The 17,716-nt window shown below is 41.9% G+C and overlaps 1 protein-coding gene and 1 pseudogene across 3 annotated transcripts in view; both read right to left on the bottom strand.

Annotated features, from left to right (window-relative positions):
• LOC148027384 (Transducin/WD40 repeat-like superfamily protein) overlaps window positions 1–17,716 on the bottom strand; it is a 186,652-nt gene that overhangs the window by 33,844 nt on the left and 135,092 nt on the right. The window lies entirely within an intron of this gene.
• On the bottom strand, window positions 8,947–11,831 carry LOC148027385 (uncharacterized; annotated as a pseudogene). Its single transcript, XR_015692813.1, has 4 exons — window positions 10,782–11,831; window positions 10,356–10,665; window positions 10,015–10,199; window positions 8,947–9,898 (listed from the first exon to the last, which is right to left on the bottom strand). The product of XR_015692813.1 is annotated as an uncharacterized LOC148027385 (transcript).

The following is a 17,716-nucleotide window of genomic DNA, read 5'->3' as shown; positions in this document are numbered from 1 at the left end:
AACATATGCTGGTGTTGATGCCATGGCTGATGCAATGCCTGCAATATGTGTGGAGATAGTACTTCTTGATATTGATCCTACTCTAGACACATCTGATGGGGATGGTGTCACATAAGTTGCATGGTTAACTGCAACACATCATGGTCTAGATGCAAGATACGCTTGTTGACCTACTATACGGTCATGAAGCTCCCTTTGCTTCTCCAAGGTCACATTCGGACAAAACTATACCTCTGAATTTGGCTCATGTAGGAGATGAGCCCGGACATGATTATGCATAAAATGGAACAAGTAGCAATTGGTATTCCATATTCTAATATTTAAGTAAATTTGAAAAATTAAAATCAATAAAAATTCGAAATACAAAATGCTCAGCTCAATGGATTATCTTGTTTGCTTCACTATTTCGCTTGTATGGGCAAAGCTTGCAAGCCCATGGTCGAGATCCTCCACCACTCAATGGGCGGTCAGCATTTACTTCTTCCCACCATGACCAATCATTGGATCTTCTTCCTTGACCACTAGCTCGACGAGCGGGATGGGAAGATGAAGCCATTTTAGGCTGAAAATTGAAATAAAAATGGCTCGAGAGAAGTCAGAACTCGAGTCTCGAGAAAAGGGAGAAGGAAGATGAGAAGAGGAGAAGAATGGAGAACTTGGAACTTGGAGAAGAAGAAAGACTCAAGAGAAGAGGAGAAGAAGGAAGAGAAGGGAGAAGGTCCAAGAAAAAAAGAAGAGAGGTTGGAGGCGGGAGGAGACGGGGGGGACTGGCGGCTGGCCATTGCCAGTGGAAAAAGAAACGGTCGGACTGGTCAAGGGGGCGGGAACACGCAAATGATCGGGTGGGAGAAGTAAGCAGGAGAGAGGCGGGCGGGAACACACATACAATCAGGCGGGAGTAGCATGCAGGAGAGAGGCGGGCGGGAATGCGCAGATGATTGGACAGGAGCAGCAAGCGTCGGGCGAGCCGAAGGTAAGTGGGTGCCACGTGGCGTTCCTTGTTCCGTTTCAGACATGGCTTCATGCCAGGGACTGTTTCTATGGATGGATGGTCTAATGCCCATAGGAGAAATGTGTAAAATGTCATGGTCTCATGGTATAAGGGCACTACATTTGTGAAGGCCATTGATGCCTTTTTGTTAGGCCTTGCAATGATGGATGCATTTATATGGCAGCACTTGCGGGATCTCATATTGCAAATTGGATCCAAATATGTTGTGCAAGTTGTGATTGATAATGGAAGCAATTGTCCCCATGGGCAACATGTTAGAGGAGTTTCTAGCCATTGTATGGACATCATGTGCTTCTCATTGCATTGATCTTTTGATTGAGAATATGAGAAAAATTCAATCGGTTGAGGCCATATTCAGCACTGCCACAAATATGGTTAATTTTGTAAGGAGGCGGCCTAAGTTTGTTACCACCTTTCGCTCATTTAGCCACCTGGAGCTCTTAAAACCCTCTACCACTAGATTTGCCTACATCTTCATCATGCTTAAGAGATTGATGCATGTTCACAAGGAGTTGGTGTACACTATATGGTCTAATAAGTTTATGTAATGGAATGAGTATGAATATCAAAAGGCCATGGCGTTTTGGTCATGCATGATACTTGGTAGAAAGAGGTGCAGGCTATGGTGAAAACTCAATTCTATCTACGCAATGCTACACATCACCAATATGGAGGGTAGCACCATGGGTCTCTTTTAGGAGTATATGGATAAGATAGGAGAGGCTCTTAAAAACAACTACTTTTTGCCCTTGGACAAGTAACTCTTTATTTTGCAAATTGATATATGTGAGATTTGAATAACCATTCTTAAATTGACATTTCACAGGTTTGTTCAATGTTGATATCTTTAGGATTGGTTAAATTGCAACTGCTATGGGAGAGGAGATGGAATGGGTTTCCTAGACTAATTCCTGCAATGGTCCATTCTACATCCACTTTGGCGAGATGATGAGTAGTGTGAGCATATGCAACTAGAGGAGAGATTCATATAGTATATGGCAAAGGTGACAAGTGGTGATATGTCCATACTTCAAAGAATTAAGGATGATCTCTTAATATTTCGCAATGAGAGCTTGCATTTTGGTAGAGAGACTACAAAGTTAGATAGACTCAACTTCAATCATCTATGCAATTTATTATCACAGCATAGTACGATTCTTATAGCTGAATTTGTGTTTCTATTTGAATGATGATTTATAGAAACACATTACTATACGAGTATTCTCATAAAACTATAGCTCAATGGCCCTTTACCATATAAAGAAAAGGAGTAAGCTTACTTTTGCTCGATTAGAGAGGTTTTTCTATCATTACAAGCTCTAACTACTTGAGAGAGACTATTCATCCCAAGCTAGCACATGTGATTATATTTATATTTTCCTAATAAATTATGTCCTTTGACTTTTGAATGCCAATTCTAAAGATGACGGATTTTTTAATATTTGTGTCAAATAAAACACATGTAAATATTGAACATGATCGACATAGATAAGGTAAAGTTTATTCTAGACATCACATTAGAGAAGCATGACATGTACACTATGCTCTAAGAGGAGACAATGGCCTCGAGCCATACCACCCGCAATAGGACTCCTTCACAGCATCGAAGAGCCATAGATGAAGCTAGCACTTTAGTTGTTCTAGGAGATTCAAGGACTTCTGATGCTTGTAGCTCATTAACTGATGTGGATAGTCATGAGTCAAAGAAGGATCAAGATGACAACACCTTCATTGGTATAGATGATGGTTTTGTGGATGCTAGATTTCATGTTGCTAATGTTTTCTTCTCTCGTTGGCCAGTGGCCTCTTATCATTTGGTTTGGCCTCTTTAGATTGCCTTTTTTTAATGTATCTACTATGATCTATTGATGCTTGCATTATCATGAGTCTTATGAAGTTGACTTACACTTTTGAGTCACAATTCTTGGATGATAGATGTTATGATGTTATACTTTTGATTCAGTTTTTATATGATATGTCACATGTGGGCTGTTTTGTTTCAAATTATTATACATTACCTTGGGTAATTTAAGATTACCTAACACTAAAGAATATTGCGAGTTGCAACTTGGAAAACTAATAACTATGTGAAATTACGCAATGTGAATCATGGATCTTGGATTCTTGTGTTAAAAGTTAAGATTATTAAGTGTCTCTAGTATGCTTTGTGTGTGTGTGTGTGTGTGTGTGTGTGTGTGTGTGTGTGAACATATATATTATTATTTATATTCTAGCTTATTGGTATATTTTGAAACATTGTTTCTACAAAAATTTCAAATGACAGAAACTCCAAAACTCCATTTCTTCTAGTTTTGAAACTCTTGTTTCCGAAATGCATGAAAACTATGCGTGTGTTCGTTATTGAGGACAAGTTGGATAGTACCAACTATCCATTGTGGCTCTATATGATGTGTCATGTATTGGCTGTAAAGGGGCTTTAGAACATTATACATGGAAGTAAAAGATGTCATAGTGATATTTCAGAAGTTGCAAGTGCAACAAAAGCAATAGAAGTAGGTGATGTTGAGGATGCTGTAGGTTTAGGTTTTGCTCGTAGAGCACCACCACCACCTACTTTTGAGAAAAATCATGGGGATCGTAGAGATGTAGAGGCTCATGCTTTGATTGCCTGTTAAATGTGCCATGATCCCACATATTCAATCATGCAAGATAGTTAAGGAGGCTCGTATTGCTTATCTATGTAAGCAGTTAGAAACTAAATATATGGATGAAGGTGACTCCATGGATTGTTTTTTAAATAAAGATCAAAGATCTTAAGAAGAAGTTAATTGTTACAAATGAGATATGCTAGATAATTAACTTGCGCAGATTGTTCTCAATGGTCTTCCTGATTCTTATCACATCTTTTGTATCTACTCTTCGTTTGATGATGAAAGGCAATTTGAATTCTTTGTCATTTCAACAAGTTGGTTTCTATTTTTCTACAAGAAGAACAATCACGACAAAATAGGTCAATTATTCATGTTACAAATCAAGTTTTTGTGGCTAGTCAGAAAGGTAAAGGAAAAGCTTCCTTTTCTACTAGTAAACAAAAATTTGTAAATGCTTATCAAATAAAGAAGGCTGATAAGGATGAAGATTCCACAATGCTAAGATGTGACAATCAAAGTTGCATCGTCATTGCCCTTCCAGAGAAGCTATTCAATGAAGGTATGCATGAATTTTTCTCTTCAAATGTTGCACATAAATCTGATGATATTGTAGGGCCGTTAAGACCTCCCTCAGGGATGGGCCCCTATGTTGGAGAAAGAGATCCCGAGTATATTCGATTTCTTCATCCTCTTCCGTCCACTCCGGTGCAAGGTACTTTAGATTCGTCTTTTGTTCCTTTGTCTTTTACCTCTTTTTCTTTGCAATATACTGGTAGAAATCATGAAGAAGATAAGAGTACAATCTGTTGACTACGGAAAAGGTTCTCTTGAGGGCCAATTCTTGTATGTTAACACACGTCGTGGGGATTATAAGAAAAAGTCAAGTACCTCTTCTTCTACCCTTTCTTCTTTTCAGTTTACTTTTCAAAATCAGAATGAATTTGGTGTTCCTATTTCTACATTGCATGGTGCACCATCATCATCATCATTTCATTTTCAATCATTAAATGGTAAAAATGAACAAAATGCATTTGCATCTTTCACACCACATTTTTCCACTGCTTTCCCACTTCCCTTCACACCATTTACATTCCCCTATCAAACACCTCATGTTGCACATCACACTGCACCGGGGGGTTATGCAAACATAGGTACCGCCTTTAGGATCTCATCCTTTCCTCCATCGGGTGGTGTTCCACCTACTTCTCACACACTTTCGGGATCATTGCAGCTTGCGTATCCCCCCCAGTGGACCTTTTGGCCATGCATTACCTAGTGGACCTTTTGGCCATGCTGCTGTGTTCCAACTAAGCTTTGGACAAGGCTTTTGTGTCCAAGAGCCTCCATCTCCATCAGCACCTTATGAAAACATTCATGTTCCAGTGCCTCCGCATCAATCGGCACTCATTGGACACTCCCAGCCTATTTTTGCCTATCTACCTTTCCCCCCTCATTCTTCCTATCAGACACACCCACCACCACCATCTTACCCTCCACCCCCATCTTATCCCACTTTCTCGACACGTCATGGTTCCAGCTTATCTTTTGCCAAGAATGCTTTCAAAGATAAGACTTGTTTTAACAGGTCAAACTTTACCACTTGGTCGAACTTGATGAGATAAGTTCTTGATTCCCAGAACCTGTGGGATCTTGTGCAGGGGTTGGAACCCCAACCCGATTCTGCACTTGTTCCATACGAGGTTGTCCGCTCATGGAAGGCTAGAAATGCCTCCGCTATTGTCAAGCTCATGCAGGGTTTATTGTCTAAGTTTCATTCTTAGCTTCAGCATTTTGACTTAGAGTTAGAACGATAGGCACACTTGATTGCGGCTTGGGATAGGACTCCTCATATAAATCTTGATCGTGAGCTCCAACTCTTTAAAATCACTGCGGGAACACAAAATGTCCTCTATAGGAGTCATATGTGTGTAGCTCCACTGTGCACAATCCAAACAGAAGCTGAAGTGCTTTGCTGTGACGAGTGGGCCTCTACGGTAACCTCGTCAAGAGGCAACTTACAAATGTGGACGAGACTCGCATCTGTTGTCTCTATGGAGATGATGTGGGCCTCTGCAAACCAATCAAACAAGCCCTCTAGAGTTGAGAACGTTGTCGAATGAGATGGTTAAGTGGTGGCAGTATGATTCTAACCTTTAAACTACTCCTTGCCATCACCCTGCCTCTGGCCTCTAGGCTTTGAGTGACACTCCTCATCAAAATGACCAACCTTTTGACAATGTTAACAATACCTATTCTTTTTAGGTACATTCTACCACCCTTGTTTGAGTTGTGATTGGGAGTTTCCTTGTGATTCCCCCTCTTTGTTACCCCTTTTGAGAATGAGCAACAAGAGCCTCATCTATGAGGAAAAATTCATATGAAATTGATCGAACAACTGTGTGTAACGCAACAACTGACACTCAAATTCATAGAAAGTATGCATAGTAGGCTTTGAAACTATACCTTCCACAAAATTAAAGAATTTCCTAGGAATTTTGTTCAGAAACAATGTGACTTGATCGTCAGAGACAAAGGTCACCTGTACAAACAAAAATTAATGTTAGCATAATCAATATAAATCATAGAAAGCACGGTAATATAAATCTTTAAAAAGTGATCTTACTTAAAATGCATATCTTATGTACCCTTACAAGCAATTCGTCAACGAATTGAGTAGGTGGATGCTCCAAATATGAAGTACCCTATGGTCCCATGTCATTCTCCTGACATAACTCCGCATACACTGGAAGGTTGATAGACATGTCAGCACGACCTGGTGCAAACGGACTCTGATTCACGATCTGATTGGACGGCTAGCTCCGTGGCATTGAAATCTACAAAGTTGGGCTCCGTCACGCTCTTCTCGACTTCCAGATCCAGTAGTTGCTTCACAACCCTGAACCTTACAGGGATTAAATGGGAGATCAAACGATCTCGGAAGCCGGGCAGGTCCGCATAGGAAACAACTCCTCGGTCAAGATTTAGACTCAAGGTAGCGTCACTTTTGCCACTGACAAGGGTCCGGATCTGGATTAATTGGACAATGTATACCATGTCTCCCAGCTTGGGGTGAACTTGTTATCTGTTTAGCAACTTTGCCAATTGGGGTGAGCAGTTTTCTTTACAGTGACCACAGTCAAGATCCTTGACTCTCAAACTGGTTTAGTGATTGCTCGCAGTGAGGCGCAGCCTAATGGCCTTTATCACATGACTCACTTTCTGACCGAGGTGACAGCCGAGGGCTCCATGTTCCAGACCTTCCAGACATTAGCCACATCTCGAGAGCATACAAACAATGAGCGTCTTTGGCACTTTCTCTTAGGGCATATTGGTTATGACTCCCTTTATGAGTTATCTCGCCGTCAGCTGATTGAGGGCCTCCTCCGCCTAAAACTAGCTCGCGATGTCTGCAATGCTTGTCAACTCGGAAAAAAACATCGTACCCCATTCCCTCACCAGTCCACAAATCGTACTGAGGAGCCTCTTAGATTGATTCATGTTGATCTTTGTGGGCTGATATCCACTACCGCCTTAAATGGTGCACTGTACTTCTTTTTGATAGTGGATGATGATTCTAGATACATGTGGATATACTTCCTCAAGCATAAGTCAGATGCTTTCACATGTTTTTCTGCTTGGGTGTTGCTGGTTCATAATTAGACTGAAGGTCGTGTTGGTTACATGAGGAGTGATAGCAGAGGTGAGTTTATCTCCCTTGAGTTTTCCGAGTTTCTACTGAACCATGGCATCGCACGCCAACTCACCTCTACTAACTTCCCCTCTCAGAATGGAGTCGTAGAGCGTATGAACCGGACAGTCATGGAAATGGTGCACTCTATGTTGTTCGCTACCACAGAACTTCCTGAGCGCCTTTGAGTCAAGGCTGTTAACACTTCGGTGTACATTCTTAACCAATGTTTGACTGCGGCTCTTCTTCAGAAGACCCCGTATGAGGCATTTTTGGACTCTCGGCCTGTCATTTCCTACTTCAGAGTCTCTAGGTGTCGTGTCTACACACACACCTGATGAAAATATAGAAAAGCTCACTTCTTGAGCTGATCTCCTTATTTTTGTCAGATATTTCTTTGAAGCAAAAGTCTATCATTTGTTCGATCCTTAGACAAACAAAGTGATCGTTAGAAGGGTCATCATTTTTTACGAGAAGGATATCGTGCAATCCTCTGCACAGGATTCCGATCCTATTTCTCCTTCCACATCATCAAAGATCGTGCCTACTGAGCTTGTTCTACTTTCCGCTCTTGACATTTCTGCAGATTCTTCATCTCCCAAGCCCCCTCCGCGAGATCCATTACCTCGCTGGTACCAACAGACCATGTGGGATTCAAGGATCCTACCACCAAATTCCACTCCGGAGGGACCTAGAAGATCTGCCCGGTTTGCTCCTTAGGCTTCATTCTGAGCTAAACACATGGCAAGAGGCTCTTCAGCACCCTCAATGGCGAGAGGCCATGGAGAAGAAGCTAGAGAGTATTGACCGAAATGAGACTTGGACATTGGTGGCTCGTCCAAGCCACAAGAAAGTCATCGAGACAAAGTGGATTTTCAGGACTAAGCTAAAAGCTGATGGGACTTTAGATAAGTACAAGGCTCGCCTTGTCGTGTAAGGGTTTCGACAGAAGCATGGTATTGATTATCAAGAGACCTTTACTCCTACTGTGTGGCTGACATCTTTCCAATTGCTTCTCGCGCTAGCCGCTCACCACGGTTGGCCAATATATCAGATGGATGTCAAGAGTGTCTTCCTGAATGGTTTTTTGGAGAAGAAAGTCCATGTGGAGCAACCACCGGGCTTTCCTTTAGGGAACCGAGGGATAAGGTATTCCGCTTGCAGAAAGCTCTTTATGCGTTGAAGCAAGCACTGCGATCTTGGTTTCATAGAATGGATGAGTTCTTACGGACTCATGGATACCATTCTATCCCTTATGACTCAAACTTATATGTTCGATCTACTACAGAGGGGGTCAGCTATATCCTGCTATATGTTGACGACTTACTCATCACAGGCTCAGATTCTGCTATCATAGCAGACATCAAGGGAAAGCTCAGTGCTACTTTTGAGATGACAGATCTTCGTTTGTTATCTTATTTGGACATGGAGCATAGTTTCCATGCGTTTCGGAAACGAGAGTTTCGAAAACTGAAAGAAACGGAGTTTCCGAGTTTCAGCCATTTGAAATTTTAGTGGAAACGGCGTTTCGAAGAAACCAATAAATTATGATTAAATATACATATATATACACATACTAAGTATACTAGAGACTAGAGTCACTAGTGACTGAACAATCTTAATTTTTAGCACAAGAATCCAACTTCCAAGACCCATGATTTAAATTTCACAAATCACATTGCGCAACAATTTCACATAGTTATTAATCTCACAAGCTGCAAATCACAAGATTGAAAAAATCTTAAATCACCCAAAATAACTTACAATATTTTGGAACAAAAGTGTAACATACTAACATCATAACATTTGTCATCCAAGAATCATGATCAGAACTTAAAAGTTAAAAGTCAAGTTCATCATTCATGAGACTCATCTCTCGTCACTCATAATAATACGAGTAGTCATCGGTGACAGATCATAGTACTAAGTAGATACATGATACATTAAGATTCATCATTCATCATTCAAATTTCAAAAGAAAGCAACCTAGATTTTAGAATCTAGATACATCTAACATCAACAAAAGCCAATTTAAAGACTCAAGAGTCAAGACTACAAGCTATAGCAATGATCATATGATGCATCATGTGAGTCGTGACATGTCTCAAGAGTCAAATATCAAAGTAAGATAATAGATCTATGAGATCTCAAAGAACTGATAACTTCAAAGTTCAAACAACGGCCACTGGCCAACCATGGAAAAAAACATAAGCAACTGATAACTATCAACAATGCTCAACATCAATGATAAAATCAAGCCTCAAGGCTCAAGCATCTGTAGCAACATCATCTAAGCCAATAGAGGTGCTGTCATCCTAATCCTCCTCTGGCTCATCGCTATCCACATCAACTGATGAGCCAAAACTATCAGAAGCCCCTAAATCTGCTAGAAAATTTGCTAGAGCAGCTGAAGTGCTAGCTCCATCTATGGCTCTCTGATGTTGTAAAGCAGTCCTACTACGCGTGGTACGGCTCGAGGCTATCATCTCCTGGAAGAGCATGGTATATATGTCCCACTCCTCTAGAGTGATATCTAGAACAAACCTCACCTTCTCTATGTCGATCTTGTCAATATTTACTTGTGTTTATTTGACATAGAGATTTGAAAAAGTTACCATCTTTAGATTCTAGAATTAGCATTCAAGAGTTAAACTTCAAAGACCATAAGCTGTTAGCAAAATATAAATATAATCACTTGCGCAGGCTTGGCATGAATATCGTTTTTCTCAAGCAGTTGGAGGTTGCAATGGCAAAAGACCAACCTCTCTAACTGAGCAGTGGTAAGTTTATTCCTTTTCTTTGTATGGAAAAGGGCCGAAGCACTCCAATCTCTCTCACAAGGGCCTGAGCTACAATCTTGTGAGAGAACCCATATAGCAATGTGTTTCTATAAATCATCATTCAAATAGAAACACAAATGGAGCCATAAGAATCTAAGATTCAACTTTCAAGAATCAAACTATACAATGAATGCCAGTGATAATAAATTACAAATATGTGATTATGTATAATTATTAAAAGAAATCTTGGGGTTGCAAATTACCAATGTGGAAACACAATTTCCATACTTTTCCCACCATGAGACAGGCTCAAGTTAAGTCTCTCTCAACTTCGCAATCTCTCTACCAAAATGCAAGCTCTCATTGCGAAATGTCAAAAGATCATCCTCAATCCTTTGAAGCATTGACACATCGCCACCTGTCACCTTTGTCATATACTCCATGAATCCCTCCTCTAGCTCCTCACACTCACTTTGCTCATCATCTCGCCAAAGAGGATGCAAGACATGGGCCACTACATGAATTGGCCTATGAAACCAATTCCATCTCCTCTCCCACACAACTACGATTTGAGCAGTCCTTAAGATGTCAACATTGAAGAAATGTCAATTCAAGTCTTTAGAATAGTTATTCAAATTTCACAATTCACATATATAATATCAATTTGTAAAATAAAGACTCAAGAGTTACTTACTTGTCCGAGGGCAAAAAGTTTTTTTTTTCTTAGAGTCTCTTGTATCTTATCCATATACTCATAAAGAAGACCCATAGTGCTACCCTCCATATCGGTAACGCGTAGCACTGTGTAGATAGGATTGAGAGTTCTCACCATAGCCTCCACATCTTTCCACCAAGTATCATTCATGACATTGCACCGAAATGCCATGGTCTTTGGATAATCATACTCATTCCACTGCATGAGCTCATCAGCCCATATAGTGCACATCAACTCCTTGTGAACGCGCATCAATCTCTCAAGCATAATGAAGATGTAGGCAAATCTGGTGGTGAAGGGTTTTAAGAGATCAAGGTGGCTAAATAAGCGAAATATGGTAAGAACCTTGGACCTCCTCCTCACAAAATTGACCATACTTGTGGCCGTGCTAAATATGGCCTCAATCCATTGAATTTTGCCTATATCCTCAATCAAAAGATCAATGGAATGAGAAGCACATGGTGTCCATACAATGCTTGGAAACTCCTCCTCTAACATGCTCCCCATGGAGACACAATTGCTTCCATTATCGGTCACAACCTGCACAACATATTCAGGCCCGATTTTCAAGATGACACCCACAAATGCTGCCATATAAATGCACATGTCACTACAAGGCTTGGCAAAGAGGTATCAATGGCCTTCACAAACATAGTGCCCTTACAGCATGAGACCATGACATTATACACATTTCTCCTACAGGCGTCAGACCATCTATCACACAAAACAGTGCACCCATACTTCTTCCATGTATTTTTCAATGGCTCTAATTGAGCCTTAATGCATGCCTTTTCCTTCTTGAGCTCCCGTGTGCGTAGTGCCTCTGAGGATGGGCCCTCCCATTCACATCCAATGCGGCTGATGGCTTTTATGGTTCGCCTCCATTGCTTTGTTTTAGCCACATGGAAGGAAATAGCACATCTAATGAACAATCTCATCAACTCTCGAGTTGCCTCAGCTATGGCTTGCTTTTGCATAGCAGCATGTATGCTAGCCCTTTGTAATGAACCTCTAGGAGCACCTGAAACATCAAGCTAAGGCAAAGGAGTCCTCATCGCACGTGAATCAGAGACCGAGGCACCAACTGTCGGAAGACCAAGCCGTTGCCTCTTCCATAAATCGAGAGAAAGCTTCACATCTCTTGGCACATTTGCACATGGAGTTGTGTCTCTTCTTGGCACATGAGCAAGATGGTCTTTGACCCTAGTGACACTCCCTATTTTCACCATGCCACAATAAATGCATTTCCACTTTTTAGATCCACCTGACCCCTAATATGAGGTTATGAGAGTAACATGGCGCCAATTACGACCAAGAGCCATGGTATTTTCTTGGCTGCAAGCTGTCCAAACATCAAACAAATAATACATAAGGCTGAAATAATGTGCACATGGCTAGTAAGACAAAAATTTTCTTATATCTTGGCTGAAAATTGCAAAAATTCAGTTCTGAAATCTACATGTGCTACGAAGACAGGCTGAATGTTCACAAACAAATGACACATAAGGCTGAAATGTGTGCACACAACTGGCAGGACAAAAAATTTCATATATCTTGGCTGAAAATTGATTATTGCAGACATTCAGGTCTGAAATCTGCATGAAACAGACTGAATGTTCACAAACAAATGACACAATGCTGAAATAGTGTGCACACAACTAGCAGGACAAAAATTTTCATATATCTTGGCTGAAAATTGATTATTGCAGACATTCAGGTCTGAAATCTGCATGAAACAGGCTGAATGTTCACAAACAAATGACACACAAGGCTGAAATAGTGCACACACAACTGGTAGGACAAAAAATTTCATATATCTTGGCTGTAAATTTCAGACATTCAGGTCTGAAATATACAGGAAAACAAGCTAAATGTTCACAGCTGAAGGTTACCTTCGAGAAGAGAGCTTTCAGCATTACTGAGTGACCATGTGCTGATGTGCAGCAGTTCAAGCACAATTGCTTTAGTTCGAGCACGTGCAACAGTAGGAGAGTCCAAAACGAGCAAGGGGAAGGACGAAATATGCAGGCGACTAAGAAACACAGACTGTTTTGGGGGTTTTACCCTGCCGTCCCCTGTCTGGCAGAAACGCCGTTTCCCAGAAACAAAAACGGCCAGAAACGGTCGTCCCGTTTCTGGGCACTAGAAACGCCGTTTCTCAAAACTATGGGATGGAGTAGTTTGTTCTAGGGAATGCATTTTTGTGTCACAGCAAAAGTACGCCCTTCACCTAGTGGAATAGCACACTTCAGATCAGACACACCCAATGGCCACGCTTCTTGATCCTACTGTCCACTTGTCAAAGGATATGCTAGGACAGCCCTTCGAAGCACATACGTATCACTCTATTGTAGGAAAACTTCTTTGGTTAATTTACACTGGGCCAGATTTAGCTTACTCAGTCAGTATTTCACAGCACCTAGAATGTCACATTGGATCGCATGTCTTCGTGTGTTGCGTTATTTACAGTGTACTTATTCTTATGGCCTGACATATGGTTCTGGTTTATATTTGCAAGGGTACAATGATTTTGATTGGGCAGGAGATCCCGACACCCAACATTCTCATGGCGGCTACCTCTTTACCTTCGGCATGGCTCCCATTTCTTGGTCAAGCCGTAAGCAGGAGATTGTGGCAGCTTCCATAGCCAAGGCTAAGTACTGGGCTCTCTTTGATGGCACCACCGAGGCCATCTACTTGAGGAGTTTACTAGTGGCACTTCATTTCCCATGCGACTCTCCCACCATTGTCTACTACGACAACCAGAGTGCCATTGCCCTTGCGGGCAATCCGATTTTCACACCACGGATGCGGCATGTGGGAGTCCACTTTCACTTTTCCAGAGAGCAAGTTGAGCTAGGCACTATCCGCCTAGAGTTTGTGCCTACATCCGACAATTTTGCAGATATTTTAACCAAAGCGACCAACCGGCCGGTTCTTCAATACCTATTATCTAGGATTGGTTTGGGTACACCCTTCCCTACTTCAGCTTGACGGGGAGAGAGTGCTTCCCTCTTACTTTTCCTTCCAGTTTGAGAGGGGCGGCTTCTACTCTTAATAGTGACCGTGATGATGCTTTTAGTTTTTAGACATTCATTCTTTTGTATTGTATTATGGACATTTGTAACTTCATCCACACAATTAAGATAACCTGTTTAAAAAAGGGTGCTTGGGCAAGTGAACAATTCCCCTGCGAGGACACTGTCCAAGTGAACCGTTGCATTGTATCTTGTGTGAGCATGACATCTTGCATCGCCCTTTGCATTACCCCATGCATTGGCATTATGTTCATATAAACATGCATCTATGCGCATTTATGCCTTTTCAGTCTTTTGGAGTGGTCAATTCTCGATCCACCATATCTGTGGCATTTCCCATGGCAATCTCCAAGGTAGGTTTTTTCCTTTGCTTGCTTGCTTGTCTTGCTTGCTTCACATATTTGCTATACCCACATCCATTTTCCTTCTTCACCATCACCCAGTAATGGTAGGAATAGTGTGCTTATTTTGTGAAGATCTTACGTTTGTTGACCATCTTTTATCATTCTCCCCTTTGGGGCACAAATATCCAATAGGACGAAAACTGATTTAAACCCCACACTTAATGCTAAATTAATCCAAAAAAAAAAACCAAACAACACAAAAAAAAGGTCTATAGCTAATTCCATCTGCCTTTGTAGGGCTTGGTAGGCCACTGGGCAACCAACGTGCACCCTTTGTCCAATGCCCTATCCTCTCTGGGATGATCACTTCGGCTCCCTTGGTAAGATAATCATCGCCTCTATAGTCTTAGTAGACCATTGGGCAACCGACGCGCACCCTTTGTCCAATGCTCTGGCTGCTTTGGGGTGGGATGCCTTGGGGTAAAAAATCTTTCTTGTGGCACCATTGTTGGATCTGAGAGGGGATGTTTAGCTAAAAATGCATTACCTTTACTTAAACAGCCCCAAAACTTGGTTAATTAATGAAAAAACCTTGTTTATTTAAAAGAAACACAATCCTAGAGAGTTTCAGTGTCCCATAAGCACAAATCCACTTGGGAGGAGCCAAAATTACTATAAATACGTATGCTACCCTCCATTCAGCCCTTAATCTCGTTTTTGCAGATTTCAGGTGTTTCAGCTTGCTGCCCATACCCCGTTCACGGAGGACAACTCAACCGAAGCTGTCCATTGCTGTCTACATCAGTTGGCGCCTGATTTCCAGCCCTCTTCTCGCAGTTTGGAGCTAATCCCAGCCAGGCGACTACTGTTCTTGCACATGCCTGCTGCCGTACTACCTGCCACGTCATCTGCAGCCTACGTTTGGCAGTTTTCTCTCTCCTCCAGTTGTCGCCCAGCTTCTGCAAGCCGTCCAGCCTACGTTTGGCAATTTTCTCTCTCTTGCAGGCTGTCTTGCCTACGTTTTTAGTCTTTCTCTCTCATTGCTGTCTCCATCAGATCCAGCTTCTCATTGCTGCGTTTGCTGGTGTTCGACATCCGGAGGCTACCTTGCTGTGATTCGAGATCCGTTCAAAGAACGACACACTCTCCAGCTCATTACCCCTGCCGTGATCCTTAAGATACAGGAGTTCGAGGTACAATATTCATTCACTGCATAGTGTGTTTGTTGCATGAGCATTGTATATTCAGTAGTTATATCACTTAAGTTATTTTCAATGTTCATTGTCTCTGAGTTACCCTAACCCTAACTGTGTTCTTTTATCAGTCTGTGCTTTGTCGTATGATTGTTATTTGTGTTTCTATGTCAAAATATTTCTTTACACGAGGACAATGCCTCCGACCCAACGATAAAGGGAATATTCCTTGGCCGACTAGGGAAGATTCATAATATGGTCGGATAGGCCAACTAGATTACCTTCTTGGGCTATAAAAGGAAGACCCCCCCAAAGCCATCATCAATCTATCTTTCACCCAGTCAGAGTTTTTCAGCTAGCCTTAAGCTCTTCGCCTATCATTTGTTTAGATCACCATCTAAGCTTCACAGTGGAAGCGCACAGGTGGACAAAGCCATCCTTGTATCAGCTCATTTGAAATTAAGGCAGTTTCTGTTCTTCTCATATTCGTTGTGTGTTCTCTTTTTTTTAGTAAAAGGTAATTGTATTAATTACGAAAAAGGCACAAGTTTACATGATTACAAGATACACGATGGCTCTAAGACATCTTGTGTAAAATCTCAGTACGAAACCACAAAAGAGTTACAAAAGTCATGGCAAAGACGCAGAGGAAATTGCCATATGCCAAGGAAGTAAGTCCTCCCGAGGGAGCAAGTCAAAGTGCCGAATGAGATCTATCTGCCAATGCAAGAGACCTTTAAGCCTCGCAATATGTCCCGGAACATTAGAGGCCAAATAAAAAAGAAAGGCATTCTGAGTGGTCCAATTGTGCCAGCATCCCCAGTATCTAAGAAAGTGGAACAAGATCTTCATATGCAAATGTGCCGGTGTGGGGTATTTTGGGCGTACAAAAACCCAATCAAAAGGGCTTAGCGAAAAACCAACAATAGCTCGCCAAACTGCTGACAAGAGCAACCAGATATTCTTTGCGAGAGGGCAAGAAATAAATCGATGACGGGCCGATTCCACAGTAGTGGTGCAGAAGAAACAATTGCCGTTAGAGATTCGACACTTGGAAAGGGCCGAGGCAAGAGAAAGACCACCAATCATCACCCTCCAAAGAAAGACCTTGCATTTGAAAGGTGTCTTGTTCAACCAGCCCTCCATCACAGATGCCTTCCACCATGACTGAGATTTCCGCAATCCCCATACAGTATTAGCTTTAGTAACTAGCCATTGATGCTCTTTAATCAGAAGATGATACACCTAGTTAGCTGAGGCCTTTTCCAAATTCAACCGACTTACAAGGTCCCAGTCCTGCCAAGGACGATCCAAAGCAAGGGCAGGAAATGGTTGCCTGCTCTGGAGCACTAACCAAAGTTGTTCCCATAAATCACGGTATCCACGAGGGATTCTGAAAAGCCTCCTGGTTGTACGAAACGATATCAAGACATTACGACTGGCAAGGGTAGCATCTGCAACTAAGGTCAAGCCCAAACGTGCCATGCGGTTAAATTTTGGTCTGAGCTCATGTTTGTCTTCCCACGAAAGTAATCGTGAGGCTGCCAAAAATTCCAGTTGAAAAGAGTTAGTATGTAAGCGGTCCTCCGCTGGATGCCAACGCGCCTTCTGGAGAACCAATTTCTAGGAGCAGACCAAATGAACAAGAAGGGATAAGGAAGGACTAGAAAACTGAGAATCTGCATTAAGAACATGCCACCAGGAGCTCCAAATTTGTGTATTACCATGTAGAAGCCCATGATCCTCAAGAAAATAACAGGCTATAATGGCCCATGGGTGATGTTCCACGCACATGGCGCAAAAAAGAGACCAACGAAGTGCCAGCATATGAGTTTCGATATCCAAAATAGCCCCATCACCCATGCGCTTGGGGATACATGTATGTGACCAAGATCCATGAAATGCCTGCATGCAAGGAATCCTTCTTCCATAACAAGAAACGAATGGGCTGCGTAAGAGCATTCAAAGTAGTAGTAGTCCATGGCAGCAATGGCAAGAAATATGTGAGCATTGGCAACATAATTGTCTGAGCCACTTTGAGGCGAACATGGAAGGGCCAAGCTTGCAACTTTCAATACAGAAACTTAGCTGCCAGTTTCTGTGAAATCCACTCTAGTAGTTGCTTTGGCCGAACATCAACACCCAAAGGATACCCAAGATGCCTGACAATGGAACCACGGGGAAAAACCTGTCCCTGCCAGCCCAATGACTGTAAATCGGACTCCGTACAACTGAGAATGGCTGATTTGAAAGCATTGATACGAAGACCAGAAGCATGACCAAAGAGCGTCCAAACATCTAATGCTTTGCGAAGATTGTCCTTGTCCGCACGCA

Source organism: Lygodium microphyllum, chromosome 13 (assembly GCF_053477565.2).
Source record: "Lygodium microphyllum isolate KBCC chromosome 13, Lygodium_microphyllum_v1.1.10, whole genome shotgun sequence".
In the NCBI taxonomy this organism is placed as follows: Eukaryota; Viridiplantae; Streptophyta; class Polypodiopsida; order Schizaeales; family Lygodiaceae; genus Lygodium; species Lygodium microphyllum.
Note: the sequence above shows the minus strand (reverse complement) of the source record. Positions and strands in the feature narration are given on the sequence as shown.